Source organism: Jaculus jaculus, chromosome 10, assembly GCF_020740685.1.
Source record: "Jaculus jaculus isolate mJacJac1 chromosome 10, mJacJac1.mat.Y.cur, whole genome shotgun sequence".
Classification (NCBI taxonomy): domain Eukaryota; kingdom Metazoa; phylum Chordata; class Mammalia; order Rodentia; family Dipodidae; genus Jaculus; species Jaculus jaculus.
The window spans coordinates 105,357,845-105,370,867 of record NC_059111.1 but is presented as its reverse complement, the minus strand read 5'-3'; positions in this window follow the sequence as shown (position 1 = coordinate 105,370,867).

Genomic DNA, 13,023 nt, shown 5'->3' with positions numbered 1-13,023 from the left:
TAAGCCCACTGCAGTAAGGTCATAAGTACATTCACAAGGGGAGAGCAAGCAGCTCCTGAACCTGATGAGTCGCCCCTTGCCTTAGCTGGGTGAAGACATGGGGAGAACCTCTTGACCCCTCTCTGCCTGCTCCCAACCTCCACATGGCAGGAGCTCTCTGTACTCGCTCCTCTCTTCTTTGTCAGGCTCTTTTCACATTTATTCTGGGTCCATATGGGTTCTCAGACCACGTGGTTGTATTCAGTTTCCTTCCCTGGGTTTTTGTACTTTCCTAAATAAATACAGTAATTTAATAATTATCCTTCATAGTATGGTTTGCCCAGTGCTTTGGTCAAGTGCCAAAACAAACCTAGTTTTGGGGGTTCAAGGACTCTGTTCTTGAACCCATAACACCCCATTTCAGGATCTAATTCCTAAGCTACTTAAAATGATTCTTTAAAAGATAAGTGAAAAAAACAAAATGAGTGACTATGCTTGTTACCATATCAGTTACTTTTAAGTAAATCAATTGTGCTATAGACTTTAACTAACCTTGGTGAAGGTAAACATCTTAAGAAAACCAAACTCAAAGGCAAGCAAGGAGCTAACTTCAATTTCTATTGCCTTATCCAGAAAGGAAGTGCCATTTCATCCCTGTGTGATGTTTATTAAGAGTCAGAAACTTGAAAGTTTCTGTATGTTAAAAGAAATAGCTAAGTGAAGAGGTAGCCTATAGAATAGGGAAATATCTATGCCAGTTACACATCTCTGAGAGGATTAATATGTAGAATATACAAAGAACTCATAAAACTAAACAGGTACTGAAAGACCCCAGTCCAAAAATAAAACAACCTCCTCCCAAAACGGCAAGAGTTAGAAATAGAAGGTCCTCCAGAGAAGAAATAATAACTGTACATATTTTCAAAATCTTTTTAAACATCCTTATCTGTCACAGAAATGAAAGATTAAGCTAGATAGAAATTACACCTTGTTAGGAAAAGTGGGAAAGAAGTAAGAGAAAGACTGATATCCACAGCAGAGACAGAGGAATGAATAGAGCAAATGGCATCTCCATGGTTGGAGCCAGGAAGAGGGGAGAAGGAAAAGCCTTAACGTAGGCAAATTACCTACAGGTCTTTAGGAGATTGGCTCCAGCCATCTGGGAGTTTTGAGAGCCACAGAAGAGTAGCCTCAGCCTTGGCCTCGCAGTTCTGCCCAGGGGTGTTAGAATTCTCACATAATTCACCATGGTGAAAGAGAGAGAGAGAGAGAGAGAGAGGGAGAGAGAGAGAGAGAGAACAGGGTGGATATCAAAGATGTTTTAGGACCCAGGGGTTAGCCTGTGATGAGCTGCCCTCTGCCCATAGCTCCTTCAATTGCAAGACCCCTACCTCCAAACACCTGCTGGAATTTTAGCACAGTATGTAGGCAGAAGCTGAAAAGAACACCTAAGGCCATGACCAGGCACCATCAGAAGCCTTCCTTATAGACTAGGGGATATTTGTGTATTTGGTGGGGGGTGGGGGGCCTTGGTATTCCTTGGTTGCAGAACAATCCACCTTGCCTCGGGTCTTGGGCCACTACAGGAAACTGATAATGGACATAGGTGGTCTGGATCACTCCAATAATGTGGTAATCGGGAGGGGAGGTTGGTTCATTCTTGGGGAAACAGAGTTAGAACGAAATGTCAACATCCAACAGCAGAAGCATTCTGGTTCTCACACATCTCACCTCTGTCCAACTTTCAGGGAATAAACAAATAACAACAAATGCTGACAAGGGTGTGGGATGTAGCAACATTGCCTCACTGTCAGTGGGGTGTAAACTGGTGCAGACAGTACATAAATCAGCACGAAAGTTTGTAGAAATCTACTCATAGAGTTGACATATGATCTTAGGATACTACTCCTGGGTATATACCCAAAGGATTCTACACTTTACGCAAACATTTATTTATCAATGCCTGTTGTTACGTTCTACACACCAGAAAAGGAATATATATATATTGGAATTCTATCTTGCCACAATGAAATATTTAATTATGAATTTTGTTGGAAAATGGATGAAACTGGAAAACCTTATGTTAAGTGACACAATAAGCATGGAAAGACAAACACCACATATTTTATGACATATGCAAGTTCCAGTTGAAAACTTTTACAGATGGATGTCATAGAGGGAGAGAGAGAATATGTCAATGGCAGGAAACTAGAAAGGAGTCCATGGGGAAAGGTGTTGAGGCCTCAAGTGAGAAGGATAGGAAAGGCAGTAGGTCTGCAAGTCAGACAGGATATACCTGGGGCAGGAGGGTGAGAACAGATGGAGAATAGGGAGATGGAACAGGAGAGAAGGAGGGAATGGCTAAGCAAAACTAAGTATATAAGTTTATAAAAATAATGAAAAAAAATACTCTGTTTTTCCTGTATATAGAATTACAACAGGTAACTGTATCACTGCAGATTTTCTTAGGCAGGGTAAGATTGTTAGCCAAACCATGGAACATAGCAATACTGAAAATAAAGAAATACAGTTTGTTTGTTTGTTTGTTTATGAGACAGGATATCACTATATAGTCCAGGCTAGCCTCAAAGTCATTATGTAGCTCAGCCTGACCTCAAATTCCCAATTCTGCAGTATCAACCTCTCAAGTTCTGGGATTATAGGCATGTACCACCAAACGTGGTAGAAAAAAGAAATGAGTGGTAGTCTCGTGAAGCAGGTACCTAAGTCAGATCAGGCTTCAGTTCACTTCCCCACGATCCACGAAAGCCAGATGCACAAGGTAGCACATGTGTCTGGATTTGTTTTTGTAGTGGCTGGCTGGAGCCCCTGGTGCACCATTCTCTCTCTCTCTCTCTCTTTGTGTGTGTGTGTGTGTGTGTGTGTGTCTGTCTGTCTGTCTGTCTGTCTGTATGTCTGTCTGTCTTAAGAAAATAAAAAATAAATAAAATATTTCCTTAAAAATTAGGTTACATAAAGGCAATTTACTTAGTTTAAAATTTGATGCATTTCTTGAGAGTACAATACTACTATACACTGTAAATCAGTAGATTGTAGAGGATTACAATGAGTCTTCAGAAATACCTGAAATTGTGTAAGCATATTTTTCCATAAAATTTTCATTGTAGAATTAGTTATAAGTAAAATGTCAAGAGTGTGATTGTCAGATACATCCTATTGTAGGTGGAGAACATTTAGGAAAGCATTTCATAACCCTGGTTTTTAACAACAAGCATGGAGTGGGCTTACTGAGACACAATGTTGCTAAAAGCTCCTTGTGGGATGGAGAGATTGCTTAGTGGTTAAGTGTTTGCCTGTGAAGCCTAATGACCCTGGTTCAAGGCTTGATTACCCAGGACCCACGTTAGCCAGATGCACAAGGGGACGCACACATCTAGAGTTCATTTACAGTGGCTGGAGGCCCTGGGGTACCCCTTCTCCCCCTCCTCCCACTATCTCTCTCTCTTCCTCTTCCTCTCTCTGTCGCTCTTAAATAAATAAATAAAAATAAGCAAAAATTAAAAAAAGAAAGTTTGTTGTGTTTTACATAGTGCTTTCATTTATTAGTAGGAGTGAATATCCTGCTTTATACAAAGAGGAAGGAAAAAAAAAAACTTTAACTGCTATTGAGAGAAACCGTGAGATATACAATAAATTTATCCACAATCAGTACAATTTTTCTTTCTTGTCTGCAGCACTGGTCATTAATCTTTGAGAGTGGCCAGGTGGAAACCCAAGGTGTCAGCCAGGCATGGAGGAATATTCATGGACTGGCGGGAGCATAATTTAAAGTTCAGCTTACTGACTCACTGAGCAACTTCCATCCACTAAGAGAAGCTTCCTCTGATCCATATCTGTCAAACTGGAGATGTTCGGCAATCCTGACTGGATGACTCTTAGCAGCCTCATCAGTTTTCAAAGCAAGAAAATGCACAGACGAACTATGACTGCGGCAGAGCCAGCAAGGAGCATCGGATGTGTGCAGAAATGGCATTCTAAGTGTAGTCAGATGTGGGGTCATTGAACTTCTTTCGAGGAGCCAACTTACATATCAGTTCAGGTGCTCAGGCACCACGGGAACAGTCACAAAGAATCTCATTCCATTCACGATGGCCCAAGACAGCCAGGCACATCCCACCTCAGGTTAGAGTTGAAGGGCATTTCAGAGAACTCGAGTTCCCCTTGCCACATCTGTTTCAGATGCGTTTAAATCATTTTGAAAAATAAAGAGAAGGTGATTTGGGCAACACGGGAATAAACAAAATTCCACTTTTGACTAGCTGTGTGACCTTGAACTAAGAACATGATTTCTTATAATATTATTTATCTAGAAAATGAACATACACACACACACACACACACACACACACACACACCAAATCATACAAAGTTAAAATGAAATTGTGCATTTGAATGTGACATTCAGACTTGAAATGCTCCGCAAGAGAAACCTTTATTATGTGCCAGCATATTTTGGCTTCTTTACCTCTCAAATGTCACCTTGCATTCACACTCATTCCTAAACATGTTCACTGTCATCAAGGTTCCAAAAAAAAAAAAAAAAAAAAGACTGTCCTGGCTACATTTCACGGTTTGTCTCTTCTCATCCTACGATTCTTCTATGAGGTGACACACTTAGAAAAGTTGGGGACACCTCATCCATGGGGGTTGCATTTCTTCTAGTTCTGTTGCCTTCAATTACAATTCATGTAGCTCATATATTCAATGCAAGGTTATCATTGTGGCAAAAGGTCACACACAGTGAAAGAAAAAGTGTCACACGCTGCAACAAAGGAAATGAGATCAAGCTTACAAGCATTGGGTTCCTCCATGCCTGCAGCCTACAGGTGTTCACAACACAAACAGAGACACCTGCAAGTGCACACACACACACACACACACACACACACACACACACACACACACAGACTTTTTCATCAGGGTTATTCATCCCTAGATTTAGAAGTTTTATTTCCTCTATTCTTCTCTCTCCTTTTTCTCTAACATGTAAATCTCCAATCCATGTCCGGCTCCTTGGCATTCCCTCCAAAGTGGTGTCTGAGTTTCCGCTTACACAAATCAGCATGTCCACCATTCGGATGGGGAGTTAGGACAATAATGCCCTATGTTCCAGTTCTGTGCTCCTCGTCCATGACTCAACTTTCTGAAATGTGGAGGTGTGTTTTGGTTAGTGTAGATCTATGATTATTAAAGTTGTAGGTAGTTTTTTTTTTTGAAATTCCAAACCATTAACAATCACTCATACTTATAAATACTGATGCACAAATACAGACTGAAATCTCCCACCAAAATAACAGCAGTATGCTGGGGATGTACTCAAAGAACTGGCAAAGGAAGAACCCTACATATGGCAGATATCTGCTGCAAGTGAAAGCAAAATAAACATATTTCCAGATAAATAACTTCTGGAAATCATATTCTGGTTTCTCTTCATGTAGCATAAATATTTTGGCCTTTCACTATCTGAAAATAAATTGTTGCTGTCATCTTACAAGAAATACGGAAGGATGTTCTTCAGGTTGAAATTGAGCACCTTCATGCAATCACTCAAACCTACCATTCCAAATGAGAGCTGGTAATGATAACTTCATAAGGACAAAATACAGAATGGATAAATATTTCTTTCCTCAGCTTAACACAATTTGCATATAGCATATATAAATATTAGGCATATAACAAACCAAAATATGATAGATTTATTAAGAGCAGACTAGGGAGATGGGTGGAGATGGGTTGGAAGCAAAGCAAATACACCCCATAAGCACAGGGGTGGAGAAACAGAAATAATAAATAGGACACTTAAGAGCATAAAATCCATATGTACAGGCTTGTTCTCATTCCTTCTCTTGGCTTCTCTGAGGGACGGACAACCATAGAAATGAATCAAGAGGCTGTGACGACGCATGCCTGTAATCTGGCCCTTGAGGGGTTAAGACAGGAAGGAAGGTTGCAAAGGTCAGCCTGGGTCACATAGTAAGATTCTGTCCCAAAGGGGAGAAATTTATCTTAGCAACATGTTAGTGATTTTGTAACTTCTACAGGTTTTATCACATTTTCCAAAAATATCACTTATAAGAGAGAAATAGAATAGAACCTACATAAGAACAAGGGAATTGTCAGTACAAACGTGAAGTTTATTCTAATAAAGTGCTACGTGAGAACTAGTAGAAATGCCAACAAATAACCCAGGAAAGTACAATGGAAAAACTGCTAAAGCAGTTAAAAGCCAGAAAACTATGAAATGTTTACATAATGTTGAACAGACATGTGAGGAAGGAATGTGGTAATAAAAAAAAGTGAACCATACAGAAAACAAAAAAGGCAAATGATAGACATAAAACCAATGTTACTGGCAGTAGCATTTAATGTAGAAAGATTAAACATAGGATCACATGATCATAGGATCACAGAACACAGATGCTCAGTGGTACAGCGCCACTCTAGCTTGCACAGGGTTCTGGGTTTTATTCTTTGAACCCCAAAATAAATAAGCAATAAAGAAAGAAAGAAATCAAAATTTGTAAAATAGTGTATGAACAGCCAGCACTAACTGCTTAATGTCTACATAAGATAGATTTTAGGTTGAATAATTTCAAATTTCAAATAGAGTGAAAGTAAAAGGGTGTTCTATGTCTGTGCAGGTACATGGACATACAGAGTATATAAAACAGTAACAAGAACAACGTTGAAATCCTAATATCAGACAAAACAGATTTTAAAACAACAGTCACAACAAACAATGGAATCTTTTCAGAATAACAGGGATACATTTATCAAAATGTGTGAATATAAATATAATCACAAACAGAATACCAAGACAGTTGTAGCAAAGAAGAAATAAGCACTTCAATAAAAACAATTCCAGCTGTCAAAATTCTCATTTTAATACAGTGGAAGATTTGAAGAGCAGTAATGCTAACTACACCGGACAGGATGAACATTCACTAGTCTCGACCATATGATAATCCACATAGAAAAGTTCAGTCAATCTAAAGGACTTACCACCAAACAATGCGTGTCCTCCCATCAAGCAGAATAAGTTAAAAAGGGATAACAAAATAAAATGAGAAATATACAAGCATGTTAAAACTAAACAGTGAATAAATAATAGAGAACATCAAAAGACAAAATAGATAATATATCAGGCTAAATAAAAATAAAACTTCAGGGCTGGAGAGATGGCTCCATCATTAAGGTGCTTGCCTGAAAACACCAGCGACCTACATAAATCCAGATGCACAGCGGCACATATAGCTGGAGTGCCTTTGCAGCAGCTGAAGGCACATTTTCTCTTTCTCATCTTTCTCTCCCTATCATACCCTACTTGTATATAAATGAATAAAATATTTAAAAGAAATAAAATTAAAACTTCAGACTGTGCCATCCTGATTGAATGGTCCCTGGGTCCCCAACTCCTGGGGATCCCCAGCTCTGGAGGAGGGTGCTTGCACATGGACTGAGCAGGCCAAGTCTCCCTGTTCCCCACCATCCTCCCAGATCCCTGGTCCCAATTCTCCTGCTCTTGACCTGGGGCTGCCTGGACCCTATGAGCTTGCTACAAAAGCAGGTCCCTTGCCCCACCTTCCTGATTGAATGGCCCTTGGGTCCCAAATTCCTGGATCCCCTGCTCTGGATGGGTATGGAGGGTTTGCACTTGGAGTGAGTTGTCTGTCCAGAGCCCCCAGTTGGTTCCCCACCTCTCAAGACACTGGCTCAGGTAACCCTGCTGCTGGCTTAGAGGTGCCTTGCCCCTGTGTGTAGACTTCAGAAGTAGACCCCTTGCCCCACCTTCCTAATTGAATGGCACCTGGGTCCCAATTTCCTGGTCCATCTCAGAGTGAATAGGCAAGATCTCCCTGTTCTCTGCTCTCCTCCCAGTCCCCTGGTCTGGATTCCACTCCTGCCCTCTTGAGGCTGCCAGAACACTGTCAGCTTGCTGCATAAGTAGGCCCCTTGCCCTGCCTTCCTGAATAAGTGGCCCCTGCCTCCCATATTCCAAGATCCCCTGCTCGGGAGGGTGTTCATGAGTAGGCCAGATCTCCTGGTTCATTCCCACCTCCCAGTTCCCTGGTTCTGGTACCCCTGCTGCTACATTGGAGTGGCTTAGTCCCTGTGTTTTAGCTGCTGAAACGGGCCTTTTGCTTTGGGTTTCCTGATTGAATGGCCCCTGGGTACCCAAATCCCTATTCCCCTGAGACAGAGGGTGCATGGGCCACTATAGGAGCTGGCCTCTTGCCCCTGGCTCTCCCACTTGCCTGCTCCTGGTTCTCCAACCCCTGATCTCCACTGCTGAAGAGTCGTTGCAAGTGCAGAGAATAGGCCAGAGCTCCCAGGCCCCCTCCGGTTCCCCATGTACCTTTGATGGGTACTTACAATATCTGAAATCCATTCATCTGGGGTTATAACACAGTGGTACACCAATCCAGCTCACAATTAAAATAGAACAATCACTGAAGATCCTTATAAGGATAAATATTTACTCTCCCCTCAATAGAATAAAACATTTTCCCAATATGGGTAGACCACAATGTAAAAAAAAAAAAAAAAAAAAAAAGTCAGAAAACTGAGAGCTCTCCACCAGGGAGAAATGGACTGGAGTAAGCACAGAAATATGGCACAGAAAGAAATCTTTATATTGAACCTGTTGTCTGTTTAGCTGCAATTAAATGACAGATTACAGTCATTGAGATTGAGCCAGCCTACCTGCATTGGGACAACAGAAAGCATTCATGTGTTTTGTTTGTTTGTTTTTGTTTTTCAAGGTAGTGTCTCACTCTAGCTCAGGCTGACCTGGAATTTACTCTGTAGTCTCAGGCTGGCCTCGAACTCATGGTGATCCTCCTACCTCTGCCTCCCAAGTGCTGGGATTAAAGGCGTGCGCCATCATGCCCGGCTGCATTCGTGTTTTTTGAAGAGACCTGAATGCTCAAGAAAGTCAAGTTCTTTAAAGTCAGCTTTATCCCCTCCTTCCCCCAGGATTAACAAATTGACACCCACCTGGTACTATGGACTGTAAGAAATGCAGGACAGAGAGGATCCTTGAATTTGCAACACAGTCTGTGGTTTGGAAATAGCCATGGGCAGTGTGAAGCAGGTCTCCTTGATTGTCTGCATGGAGACCCAATGGTGCCATGAGGATGGACTATGGGTTGCACTAAATACCCAGTGTAGATGCCCCCAACCATGGTATTGCTGCTAAGGAGAGCTGCTGGCCTCAAATGAAGTTTTCCAGGACTGTGAGTAGCCTAGCTGGAGGGGCAGAATTGGTATTCCAGAGACTTGCAGTGGTTAGAATCATTGGACTTGGAGACTTGTCATTGACTAGAGTTGTTGGACTTGGAGCTACAGCGTTTGATGTTTGCCCTGTTTACATCTAGTATTAGTTGAATATTTCTTTTCTATGCTTAATGTCATCTGTTGCAATAATAATATTTATTCTGTGCCATTAGAGGGTTTGAGGTTACTGTTTAAAAGAGGAGGGACTATGTGATATTTGAACATAATTGGAATTGATAAAAACCAGACATCCAGAGGCACAGAGGCTCCCAAGACCTCATCACTGAATTAGACCTATACAGAATCCAACATGGCTCAGGGCAATTTGTGGAAGAGGGTCCAAAAAGATTGTCAGAGCCACAAGTTGGGACATTATGCACAGAGATGTTGCTTCTACCCAGTCACTGATGGGTAACCCCACAATGCATGATCCACAATCCCTATGGGGATAACTGGCAGCCCCAATGAGGAGGGCCACTTTGAAGGGGGAAGAATAGGGGTGAGGGTAAGGATGGTACCAAAATATGCTGTTGACACACTCAGTATGTACATAAGTAATAAAGAAAAATAGTAAAAAATAAATTTTAAAACTCAGATAATAATGGCATCCTTATCACTGGCAATGGTGCCATATGTCTCTGTATATCTTCAACTTTTAGGAGAAGATTCTTGGCACATAATGCTTATGAAATGTTAGATTTAAAAAAAAGTATATGAAGGGCTAGGGAGACAGTTTAATGGTTAAATGCACTTTCTTAAAAAGCTTATCAGCCTGGGTTTGATGCACAAGACCCCACATAAAGCCAGATTCACAAGGTGTTGCAGGTGTCTCTGGTTTGTTTGCAGAGGCAGCAGGCCCTGGTGTGACCATATTCACTCTTTCTTTCTGTCTTTCCCTGTTGCTTTCTAAAATAAATAGATTTTTTTTAAAAAAAAATAAGTGTATGAATATGGAATCACATCATGCTTTAGAGCTTTAAACAATATTATACCCCATCTTTAAGGAAAACCTCCTCTGTCTTAATTATTATAAACCAAACATATGATATTAAAGCATACTTGGAATTATTATACAGGCCAACAGATTCATCACAAAAATCTTATCTTGGGCTATACCAGCATAGCTGCATCATCTTTTCTTATGGTGCTTCATACTATTTTATTTGTGACAGGTAGGATAAATTTAATCAGAAACTATAATTATGTACTTCCTTATAATAATCACATAAAGGAGAAAGATCTATCTTGGTGGGACCAGAATGGTAGGACCTTCTATCTCTCTCTCTCTCTCCCTGTCTGTGTGTGTGTGTGTGTTATTTATACATGATTTGAGTGTGCATGTGTGGTGGGTCGAGGTCCAAGAACAACCTTAGGTGTTTTGCCCTCACCACCTACCCTGTTTGAGTCCACAGGTTTGTGCTACATTTCGTGATCCTTTCTTGCAACTTTTTAGAAATGCTGTGACTCTTAATTTGAGGCTACAATTACAGAAGTAGTGCTTCACACAATCTGTCTTATGAAAAATGTCTCAAGGGCAGCAAAGCTAGACCAGCAGTGACATATATATTATTATCTGCTTGCTCATGTCCACTATCCTAGAATTCCACTGGCCACATTTTATAATGTTAACTCCAAAATCAAGAAAAACAGATTTATATCTGAGCAATCGGTGATGGGATGCTGAAGTCCCTGATTCATGAAGCAAATTTTCAGGAGCCCTTTTACTCTGCATGCAACCTATCACCTGGGCAGCAATCATTTTTCCTTCTTGTGAATTATAAGAATAATTTTTATTCTTAACTTTCCTCTTCTGCTGTATTCAGTCTACTGCCAAGTACAACCATTAAAGTTTTAATGTTAATTACTTTCATATTCATTTATAGAAAATATGCTTGCTTATTCTTCAAATAGGTTATGCCACATTATAAAACTAGATTATCTGCCAGGTGTTTTGATGCTTAGTAATTACATATTTAAAAAGAAAGCATAATTTTCATTTGTGTGCACGTGGGTACACATGTGTTTGGGTGCATTTGTGTGTACAGCAGCACATGTGTGTGCTGGTACATGTGTTTAACGATAATGTGTGCATGTGGAAGCCAATGAGTGTCATCATTTTCTCTTCACATGATCTTCTTTTTTTAATTTAATTGTTTTCTATGCATAATATACATCTTTTTCTGTTTCTTGATAGAGAGATAAAAAGAGAGAGAGATAGAATGGGCACCCCAGGGCGTTCAGCCACTGCAAATGAACTCCATATGCAAGTGCCACCTTGTGCATGTGGCTTATGTGGGTCCTGGGGAATCAAACTGAGGTCCTTTGGCTTTGCAAGCAAGTGCCTTAGCCACTAAGTCATCTCTCCAGCCCTCTATCTTAATTTTTAAGACAAGTTTTGTCACTGAAGGTGCAGTTCACTATTCAGATAGACTACCTAGCGGCAAGTTCCAGGGATCCTTATGTTTCTACCTCCCACTGCTGGGATGATAAGCATTTGCTGAAATGCTCAGTTTTTACATAAGTGCCAGGGATCCAGATTCAAGTCACGATGCATGTGAGCAAGAACTTTACCAACTGAGTCATCTCCTTGTAGTGTGTGTGTGTGTGTGTGTGTGTGTGTGTGTGTGTGTGTCTAATTTTTTTTTTCTCAAGGTAGGGTCTCATGCTAGCTCAGGCTGACCTGGAATTCACTATGTATTCTCAGGGTGTCCTCAAGCTCATGAAGATCCTCCTACCTCTGCCTCCCAAGTGCTGGTATGCATGCCCCTCCATGCCTGGCCCCACATATTAATTTTATAGACTACTTATATTCAATTAAAAGTCACTGGATCCAGGCCTAGGAGATGTGTTGGCAGTAAAAATTGATTGTAATCAAAGCCTGTCAGCATGGTTTCAATCCTAGCCATCCACATAAAGACAGGTAGAAATTTCATTCTAGTGGCAAACACACACAAACATGCACAAGTACGTGCAAAAATACAAAAAAAAAAAAAATCACTGAATCTAAAATCTTTATTATGGATTATAGGCATACACCATTACCTTCACTGGGTCCTGAAGTCTTTTATGATGCTATATTTATCTAAAAATTGAGCACAGAGGCTCCACAGTCATTTTTCTTTTTGTTTTTTTCCCCCATTGGATTCTAAAATGATCTTGTAAAAAATATCATTATTATTGATTGATCTTAGTGGAAAGGTTGATCTAAAAATTGTCAATTTTTATGACTAAAGACTGGAACTCTTCTTGATCTTAAAGTACATATTTTGACAATAATATAGATAATATTAACAGATGCAAGTTAGCATTTCAAAATATAATTAATATCATTTTCTTGGTATTATAAATATACCCTTCACACTTGAATGGTAATAACCTCATGAAGAAGCAATCTAGGCTAAAAGTTACATAATTTTGGAGTCATAATTCTTTTATTTTCCTCAAGTTCTATTAACATTTTCCATGATTATAAAAAAAAATATCCCATGGTAATGCCCTCCCTCCCCCCCTGGAGTCAGAATTCTTAATTGTGTGTTCAGTCTGTTTTTTTTTTTTGTTCTATTTTATAACATTTTAATTAAAAAATAGTAAAGTTTTCAGTAATTAGAAGAAATGGGAACAAGCATAATATCTAGATACTATGAAAGCATATAATATTCTAAAATAATAAATTTTATATTAATCTAATTCTACTGAATTATAAAAGGAGCAGAGTCCTATTTTCCTTTTCACAGAGTATTTCTTTTT